Source organism: Salmo salar, chromosome 10 (genome assembly GCF_965601325.2).
Source record: "Salmo salar chromosome 10, fSalSal1, whole genome shotgun sequence".
In the NCBI taxonomy this organism is placed as follows: Eukaryota; Metazoa; Chordata; class Actinopteri; order Salmoniformes; family Salmonidae; genus Salmo; species Salmo salar.
This window is the reverse complement of record NC_138300.1, coordinates 40,146,293-40,156,009: the sequence shown is the minus strand read 5'-3', so window position 1 is coordinate 40,156,009 and position 9,717 is coordinate 40,146,293.

Below are 9,717 nucleotides of genomic sequence, written 5' to 3'. Positions count from 1 at the left end.
AGGGAGTGGCAGCCCTCAGGTTCAAGATATGTTGTTATAATTCTACAACCAAAATAATGTTGAAAAATATATGTATGAATTTATATGAATGTCATGATTATTGTACCTGTAACCTTGACCAAAAATGACTAAATAAAACTTGTAATGGTCACATTAAGAACAATGGATCTCAGTTTATTCTCAGTAAAGGTTCATTAATTATGTATTTGCAAGATGATCTGTACAACTATTTGTTTACTTTAAAAAAGGATTTAACCTTTATCTAACTAGGCAAGTCAGTTAAGAACAAATTCTTATTTACAGTGACGGCCAACCCCAGCCAAACCCTAACCAGGATGACGCTGGGTCAATTGTGTGCCGCCCTATTGAATCAGGGTCTGTAGTGACGTCTCTACCACTGAGACGCAGTGCCACTCTGGAGCCCATGAGAATACATGAAGACAATACAGATATGAATCTGATTCTGACTATGTTTTCACTGGGGAGGTGAATACTAAGGGTGGGGTTAGGTTGTGGGTTTAGGCCTCAGGAGAAGAGAAGAAAAAAGGCACCTCCCCTAGCAAAGAAACGGGCATAGACAATGTAAAGGAAAGGAATGTCCCCCGGCGGCTCTGCTCCTGCCACAAATTCCACCTGAGATTTTGTGGTCTCGGCCAGTCAGCTGGTGCCCTGTCACCCCACACACTGTACATGAGCTCATCATCCAGCCTCGGATTGGCTAAGGACTACTAGCTGGTCTTGTACTGGTCAGCCAGGCCCAATGCATGCTCTTGCACTATCTATACACATTTTATATCCAGGTGAGTCTCATTGAGATGCAATCTCTTTTGCAAGAGAGACCTGGTCCAAGATAACAGCTGTCAATAGCGTTACAAAAGTTACATACAGGAATACACAGTCTGACTGCCAGACAACACATCCGGGATCTATATCTAAGCAAAGAAAGAGCAATGGAAAGGAATGCCCACAGGCTGCTCAGCAACTGCCACAAATTCCACCTGTACTGGCTGTGCATGGAAAAGACTGCCACTCAAAGATTGGCCCCCCAGGCCCTGAGCTGCACAACCAGCCGTTGACCTCCAAGTACACAAAACATTGTCTCTCGAGACATGCAGGCCTATATATAGTGGTCATGTGTGGTGCTCAGTTGGTAGAGCATGGCGCTTGTAACACCTAGGATAGTGGGATTCCTGCTGGGGCCACACATACGAAAAATGTATGCACGCATGACTGTAAGCGCTCTATTTAATTTGTTTTTCGCAGAAGTTCTGCTTTACAGCGTGATTGAAATGTAAAGGCAATGTTCCCACGATAGAGCAGACTACATTCAAGGTCAACGGTGCATACGTACTATATGTCGGCTCAATCGGAAATTAATTAGCATTTCTATCGTGCAATCTGTAACGCTTGTAAGTAAATGTAGATTATCTTTTAACTTCGTCCACAATCCAAATAAATGAATACACACAAATGTTAAAGGAAAAATCCACCCAAAACCACAAATTCCTTTAATTTACTGTGTTAAAAAACACTAATATGACAGAACAATAATTTTTGTGAAGAAATGTTTCATTTTGGCATTAACATAATGTTTGTAGCAACATGGAAAATCATTGTGGAAATCTGTTGCAGCTCAAGTCAACAGAAAATAGCTGCAGTGTATTTGGAAAGTATTTAGACCCCTGACTTTTTCCACATTTTGTTACGTTACATCCTCTAAAATGGATTAAATTACTTTTTCCCTCATCAATCTTGTAATTGGTCCTAGGTGTAGCTGGTGTAGAGAGTCAGGCGCAGGACTGCAGATATGAGTAATCAAAGTACTTTTACTCAAAATGTCAAATATACAAAGTAACAAATACACGCACACCATGACAGACCAAAAATACAACAAACAATCACTCACAAAAAAACATGGGGGAACAGAGGGTTAAATAATGAACCAGTAATTGTGGGATTGAAATCAGGTGTGTAAAACAAAGACAAAACAAATGGAAAATGAAAAGTGGATCGGCGGTGGCTAGAAGGCCGGTGATGTCGACCGCCGAACGCCGCCCGAACAAGGAGAGGGACCGACTTCGGCGGAAGTCGTGACAAATCTACACACAATACCCCATAATGACAAAGCTAAAACAGGTTTTTAGAATTTTTTTGTCATTTATAAAAACAAAAACAAAACAGAAATACCTTATTTACATAAGTATTCAAACCCTTTGCGATGAGACTCGAAATTGGGTTTAGGTGCATCCTGTTTCCATTGATCATCCTTGAGATGTTTTTACAACTTGATTGGACTACACCTGTAGTAGATTAAATTGATTGCACATGATTTGGAAAGGCACACACCTGTCTATATAAGGTCCCACAGTTGACAGTGCATGTCAGAACAAAAACCAAGCCATGAGGTCGAAGGAATTGTCTGTAGAGCTCCGAGACAGGATTGTGTCGAGGCACAGATCTGGAGAAGGATACAAAAACATTTCTGCAGCATTGAAGGTCCTCAAGAACACAGTGGCCTCCATCATTCTTAAATAGAAGTTTGGAACAAGCAAGACTCTTCCAAGAGTTGGCCGCCAGGCCAAACTGAGTAATCGGGGGAGAAGGGCCTTGGTCGGGGAGGTGACCAAGAACCCGATGGTCACTCCGACCGAGCTCCAGAGTTTCTTAGTGGAGATGGGAGAACCTTCCAAAAGGACAACCATCTCTGCAGCGTTCCACCTTCAGGCCTTTAAGGTTGAGTGGCCAGATGCAAAAGGCACATGAAAAGGCACATGACAGCCCACTTGGAGTTTGTCAAAAGGCACCTAAAGGAGTCTCAGACCATGAGAAACAAGATTCTCTGGTCTTATGAAACCAAGATTGATCTCTTTGGCCTGAATGCCAAGCATCACGTCTGGAGGAAACCAGACGTGATGACTAGTCAGGATCGAGAGAAAGATGAACGGCGCAAAGTACAGAGAGATCCTTGATTAAAACCTGCTCAGGACCTCAGACTGGATCCAAGGTTCACCTTCCAACAGGACAAAGACCCTAAGCACACAGCCAAGACAGCGCAGGAGCGGCTTAAAGAAAAGTCTGTACTTGAGTGGCCCAGCCAGAGCCCGGACTTGAACCCGAACAAACATCTCTGGAGAGACCTAAAAATATCTGTGCAGCAACGCTCCCCATCCAACCTGACAGAGCTTGAGAGGATCTGCATAGAAGAATGGGAGGAACTCCCCAAATACAGTGTCATGACTTGCCATCTTGTGGGAAGGCGATGTAGAAAAAATATTCCTGGAGTGATTGATGAATCGTGTGGTGAATGAAGAAAAAGTGAATAGTTTATCTCTTCTTTTGTTTTTTGAAATGGAGTCTCTCCCTACTCAAGTGAAGTTAGGGTATATTGACTACACGGTCAGAGCATTTATACCAAGACCAATGCAGTGTGATCATTGTAAAGCTTTTGGTCATGTTTCAAGTGTTTGCAGAAGGGAGAAGCCGAGTTGGATGCGGCGGAGCAGTTCCTGGGGCTGTGTTAGGTGGTCCTTTGATGTAAGTTTCCTTTAACAAGCAGTCTTCCAGATAGATGACACAGGAACCTTGGTATAAAACTCTTTAGTAATAAAATGCAATTGCAGACAGAGATTCACATACAGAGTATCTCAGTAGTCTATAGTAAAGATCTGTGTGGCGAAACAGGAGACAAAGCTCCTTATACTAGTGGGTGTCAACAACCTACTGTCAATCATACCTTAACATTGTTGCATTGGATTAGACACAAAGTATCTAAGATGAGAAAAACATGTGTAGACCGTGGTTTCTCACTCTGCTATCTCGGTCTTGAGCCTGTGTGACTATCAGCAGGTGCAGACAATTCTCAGCCTGAGAACTAAAGCAGTATATCTCCATTTACCCAGTACTTTTCCATCATTGCTCATTGCAAGCATACAAAGGTTATCACATATATACAGTAGTCATGGCATTGGTGTCTTATCCGGTGTCCTGTGTGAATTTAAGTATGCTCCCTCTAATTCTCCCTCACCCGAGGACCTGAGCCTTGGGACCATGCTTCAGGACTACCTGGCCTGATGACTCCTTGCTGTCCCCAGTCCACTGGGTCGTGCTGCTGCTCCAGTTTCAACTGTTCTGCCTGCGGCTATGCAACCCTGACCTGTTCACCAGATGTGCTACCTTGTCCCGGACCCGCTGTTTTCGATTCTCTCTCTACCGCACATGCTGTCTCTAACTCTGAATGCTCGGCTATGAAAAGCCAACTGACATTTACTCCTTAGGTGCTGACCTGTTGCACCCTCTACAACCACTGTGATTATTATTATTTGACCCTGCTGGTCATTTATGAACATTTTAACTTTTTGGCCATGTACTGCTATAATCTCCACTCGGGACAGCCAGAAGAGGACTGGCCACCCCTCAAGGATCCCGACGACATACTGAGCGTAAATATAAATTGATTGCAATTGTTCCCGAATGAGTGAGCGTTCATGTGCAAAGGATTAGCATATCTATTGTTAATATTAATGAACTCTGTGTGCCTTCTCAGGTGCCCTTTATGACCCTTTGTTTAACAGGCCGCCATGCCTGTTTAGCCCACTAGGGCACATTACTCTACCATTTCTTTGTGATGATAATTACTGTTTGTATGCTTTCTGTGAATTACTTAGTTTAGTAAATAAATGATTTTAAGACAATTGATGTATGGATGACTTTAGTAAAGGCTGGATTCGTGCAGATACAACAATTTACGACGTTTGGAATGAGACTGGACGCGAAGTAAAATACACCATTTAAACCAGAAGATAATCGGCCTATACTATAATATAATATAATATATAGTGTTATAATATAGGAAAGTTTTATTAGGAAAATTATAACTTTGTAATCTGAATATTTTCCTTGGTGCCCCGATCTCCTAGTTAACCTGTTAGGGCTAGGGGGCAGTATTTACACGGCCGGATAAAAAACGTACCCGATTTAATCTGGTTATTACTACTGCCCAGAAACTAGAATATGCATATAATTATTGGCTTTGGATAGAAAACACCCTAAAGTTTCTAAAACTGTTTGAATGGTGTCGAATGGTGTCTGTGAGTATAACAGAACTCATATGGCAGGCAAAAACCTGAGAAGATTCTGTACAGGAAGTGCCCTCTCTGACCATTCCTTGGGCTTCTTGACTCTTTTTATTGAAAACTTAGGATCTTTGCTGTAACGTGACACTTCCTACGGCTCCCATAGGCTCTCAGAACCCGGGAAAAAGCTGAATGATGTCGAGGCAGCCCCTGGCTGAAAAACATTAGCGCCTTTGGTAAGTGGTCTATCAGAGGACAATGAGACTGAGGCGCGTGCACGAGGCGACCCCATGTTTTTATTTTCTCTCTCTTTGTACTAAAACACAGATTCCCGGTCGGAATATTATCGCTTTTTTACGAGAAAAATGGCATAAAAATAGATTTTAAACAGCGGTTGACATGCTTCGAAGTACGGTAATGGAATATTTAGAATTTTTTTGTCACGAAACGCGTCGGGCGCGTCACCCTTCTTTACACTTCGGATAGTGTCTTGAACGCACGAACAAAACAGAGGATATTTGAACATAACTATGGATTATTTTGAACCAAACCAACATTTGTTATTGAAGTAGAAGTCCTGGGAGTGCATTCTGACGAAGAACAGCAAAAGTAATAACATTTTTCTTATAGTAAATCTGACTTTGGTGAGGGCTAAACTTGGTGGGTGTCTAAATAGCTAGCCCTGTGATGCCGGGCTATCTACTTAGAATATTGCAAAATGTGCTTTCACCGAAAAGCTATTTTAAAATCGGACATAGCGAGTGCATAGAGGAGTTCTGTATCTATAATTCTTAAAATAATTGTAATGTTTTTTGTGAACGTTTATCGTGAGTAATTTAGTAAATTCACCGTAAATTCACTAGTATGCTAGTTCTGAACGTCACATGCTAATGTAAAAAGGTGGTTTTTGATATAAATATGAACTTGATTGAACAAAACATGCATGTATTGTATAACATAATGTCCTAGGATTGTCATCTGATGAAGATCATCAAAGGTTAGTGCTGCATTTAGCTGTGGTTTGGGTTTATGTGACATTATATGCTAGCTTGAAAAATGGGTGTCTGATTATTTCTGGCTGGGTACTCTGCTGACATAATCTAATGTTTTGCTTTCGTTGTAAAGCCTTTTTGAAATCGGACAGTGTGGTTAGATTAACGAGAGTCTTGTCTTTAAAATGGTGTAAAATAGTCATATGTTTGAGAAATTGAAGTAATAGCATTTCTAAGGTATTTGAATAACGCGCCACAGGATTCCACTGGCTGTTACGTAGGTGGGACGATTTCGTCCCACCTACCCTAGAGAGGTTAATTACAATTAAACGATTAATCAGTTTAATCGCGTGATAATAATTACAGGGCGTTATTTGATAAACATGTCTTCAGTTTAATGGTGCCCCAAAGACACGACACAACACTCGAGTGGTCTAAGAGGAAACATGTACATGTCTAGGAATGGCCTAGTCAAAGCCCAGACCTCAATCCAATTGAGAATCTGTGGTATGAATTAAAGATTGCTATACACCAGCAGAACCCATCCAACTTGAAGGAGCAGGTTTGCATTGAAGAATGGGCAAAAATCCCAGTCGCTAGATGTGCCAAGCTTATAGATGCATACCCCATGAGACTTTTATCTTTTATTTCACCTTTATAAGTTCCTTTCCTGAGGATGACTCACCCCTCACAGTTCTGGGTGACTTTAACCTCCCTACGTCTACCTTTGACTCATTTCTCTCTGCCTCCTTCTTTCCACTCCTCTCCTCTTTTGACCTCACCCTCTCACTGTCCCCCCCTACTCACAAGGCAGGCAATACGCTTGACCTCATCTTCACTCGATGCTGTTCTTCTACTAATCTCACTGCAACTCCCCTCCAAGTCTCCGATCACTACCTTGTATCCTTTTCCCTCTCGCTCTCCTCCAACACTACTCACTCTGCCCCTACTCAGATGGTATTGCGGCGTCGCAACCTTCGCTCTCTCTCTCCTGCTACTCTCTCCTCTTCCATCCTATCATCTCTTCCCTCTGCTCAATCCTTCTCCAACCAATCTCCTGATTCTGCCTCCTCAACCCTCCTCTCCTCCCTTTCTGCATCCTTTGACTCTCTATCTCCCCTATCCTCCCGACCGGCTCGGTCCTCCCCTCCTGCTCCGTGGCTTGACGACTCATTGCGAGCTCACAGAACAGGGCTCCGGGCAGCCGAGCGGAAATGGAGGAAAACTAGCCTCCCTGCGGACCTGGCATCTTTTCACTCCCTCCTCTCTACATTTTCCTCCTCTGTTTCTGCTGCTAAAGCCACTTTCTACCACTCTAACTTCCAAGCATCTGCCTCTAACCCTAGGAAGCTCTTTGCCACCTTCTCCTCCCACCTGAATCCTCCTCCCCCTCCCCCCCCCCCCTCCTCCCTCTCTGCGGATGACTTCGTCAACCATTTTGAAAAGAAGGTCGACGACATCCGATCCTCGTTTGTTAAGTCAAACGACACCGCTGGTCCTGCTCACATTGCCCTACCCTATGCTTTGACCTCTTTCTCCCCTCTCTCTCCAGATGAAATCTTGCGTCTTGTGACGGCCGGCCGCACAACAACCTGCCCGCTTGACCCTATCCCCTCCTCTCTTCTCCAGACCATTTCCGGAGACCTTCTCCCTTACCTCACCTCGCTCATCAACTCATCCTTGACCGCTGGCTACGTCCCTTCCGTCTTCAAGAGAGCGAGAGTTGCACCCCTTCTCAAAAAACCTACACTCGATCCCTCCGATGTCAACAACTACAGACCAGTATCCCTTCTTTCTTTTCTCTCCAAAACTCTTGAACGTGCTGTCCTTGGCCAGCTCTCCTGCTATCTCTCTCAGAATGACCTTCTTGATCCAAATCAGTCAGGTTTCAAGGCTGGTCATTCAACTGAGACTGCTCTTCTCTGTGTCACGGAGGCTCTCCGCACTGCTAAAGCTAACTCTCTCTCCTCTGCTCTCATCCTTCTAGACCTATCTGCTGCCTTTGATACTGTGAACCATCAGATCCTCCTCTCCACCCTCTCCGAGTTGGGTATCTCCGGTGCGGCTCACTCTTGGATTGCGTCCTACTTGACAGGTCGCTCATACCAGGTGGCGTGGCGAGAATCCGTCTCCTCACCACGTGCTCTCACCACTGGTGTCCCCCAGGGCTCAGTTCTAGGCCCTCTCCTATTCTCACTACACACCAAGTCACTTGGCTCTGTCATATCCTCACATGGTCTCTCCTATCATTGCTACGCAGACGACACACAATTAATCTTCTCCTTTCCCCCTTCTGATAACCAGGTGGCGAATCGCATCTCTGCATGTCTGGCAGACATATCAGTGTGGATGACGGATCACCACCTCAAGCTGAACCTCGGCAAGACGGAGCTGCTCTTCCTCCCGGGGAAGGACTGCCCTTTCCATGATCTCGCCATGACGGTGGACAACTCCATTGTGTCTTCCTCCCAGAGTGCTAAGAGCCTCGGCGTGACCCTGGACAACACCCTGTCATTCTCCGCTAACATCAAGGCGGTGACCCGATCCTGTAGGTTCATGCTATACAACATTCGCAGAGTACGACCCTGCCTTACACAGGAAGCAGTGCAGGTCCTAATCCAGGCACTTGTCATCTCCCGTCTGGATTACTGCAACTCCCTGTTGGCGGCGCTCCCTGCCTGTGCCATTAAAGCCCTACAACTCATCCAGAACGCCGCAGCCCGTCTGGTGTTCAATCTTCTCAAGTTCTCTCACGTCACCCCGCTCCTCTTCCGCACACTCCACTGGCTTCCAGTTGAAGCTCGCATCTGCTACAAGACCATGGTGCTTGCCTACGGAGCTGTGAGGGGAACGGCACCTCCGTACCTTCAGGCTCTGATCAGGCCCTACACCCAAACAAGGGCACTGCGTTCATCCACCTCTGGCCTGCTGGCCCCCCTACCTCTGCGGAAGCACAGTTCCCGCTCAGCCCAGTCAAAACGGTTCCCTGCTCTGGCACCCCATTGGTGGAACAAGCTCCCTCACGACGCCAGGACAGCGGAGTCAATCACCACCTTCCGTAGACACCTGAAACCCCACCTCTTTAAGGAATACCTGGGATAGGATAAAGTAATCCTTCTAACCCACCCCCCCCCCCAAAAAAGATATAGATGTACTATTGTAAAGTGGTTGTTCCACTGGATATCATAAGGTGAATGCACCAATTTGTAAGTCGCTCTGGATAAGAGCGTCTGCTAAATGACGTAAATGTAAATGTAAATTTAACCAGGTAAACTAGTTGAGAACAAGTTTTCAATTACACCTGCGACCTGGGCAAGATAAAGCAAAGCAGTGCGACAGAAACAACAACACAGAGTTACACATGGAATAAACAAGTGCACAGTCAATTACACATAGTAAAAAAGAAAGTCTATATACAGTGTGTGCAAATGGCATGAGGAGGTAAGGCAATAAATAGGCCATAGTAGCAAAGTAATTACAATTTAGCAGATTAACACTGGAGTGATAGATGAGCAGATGATGGTGTGTAAGTAGTGATACTGGTGTGCAAAAGAGCAGCAAAATTAATAAAAACAATATGGGGATGAGGTAGGTAGTTGGGTGGGCTATTTACAGATGGACTATGTACAGCTGCAGTGACCGGTTAGCTGCTC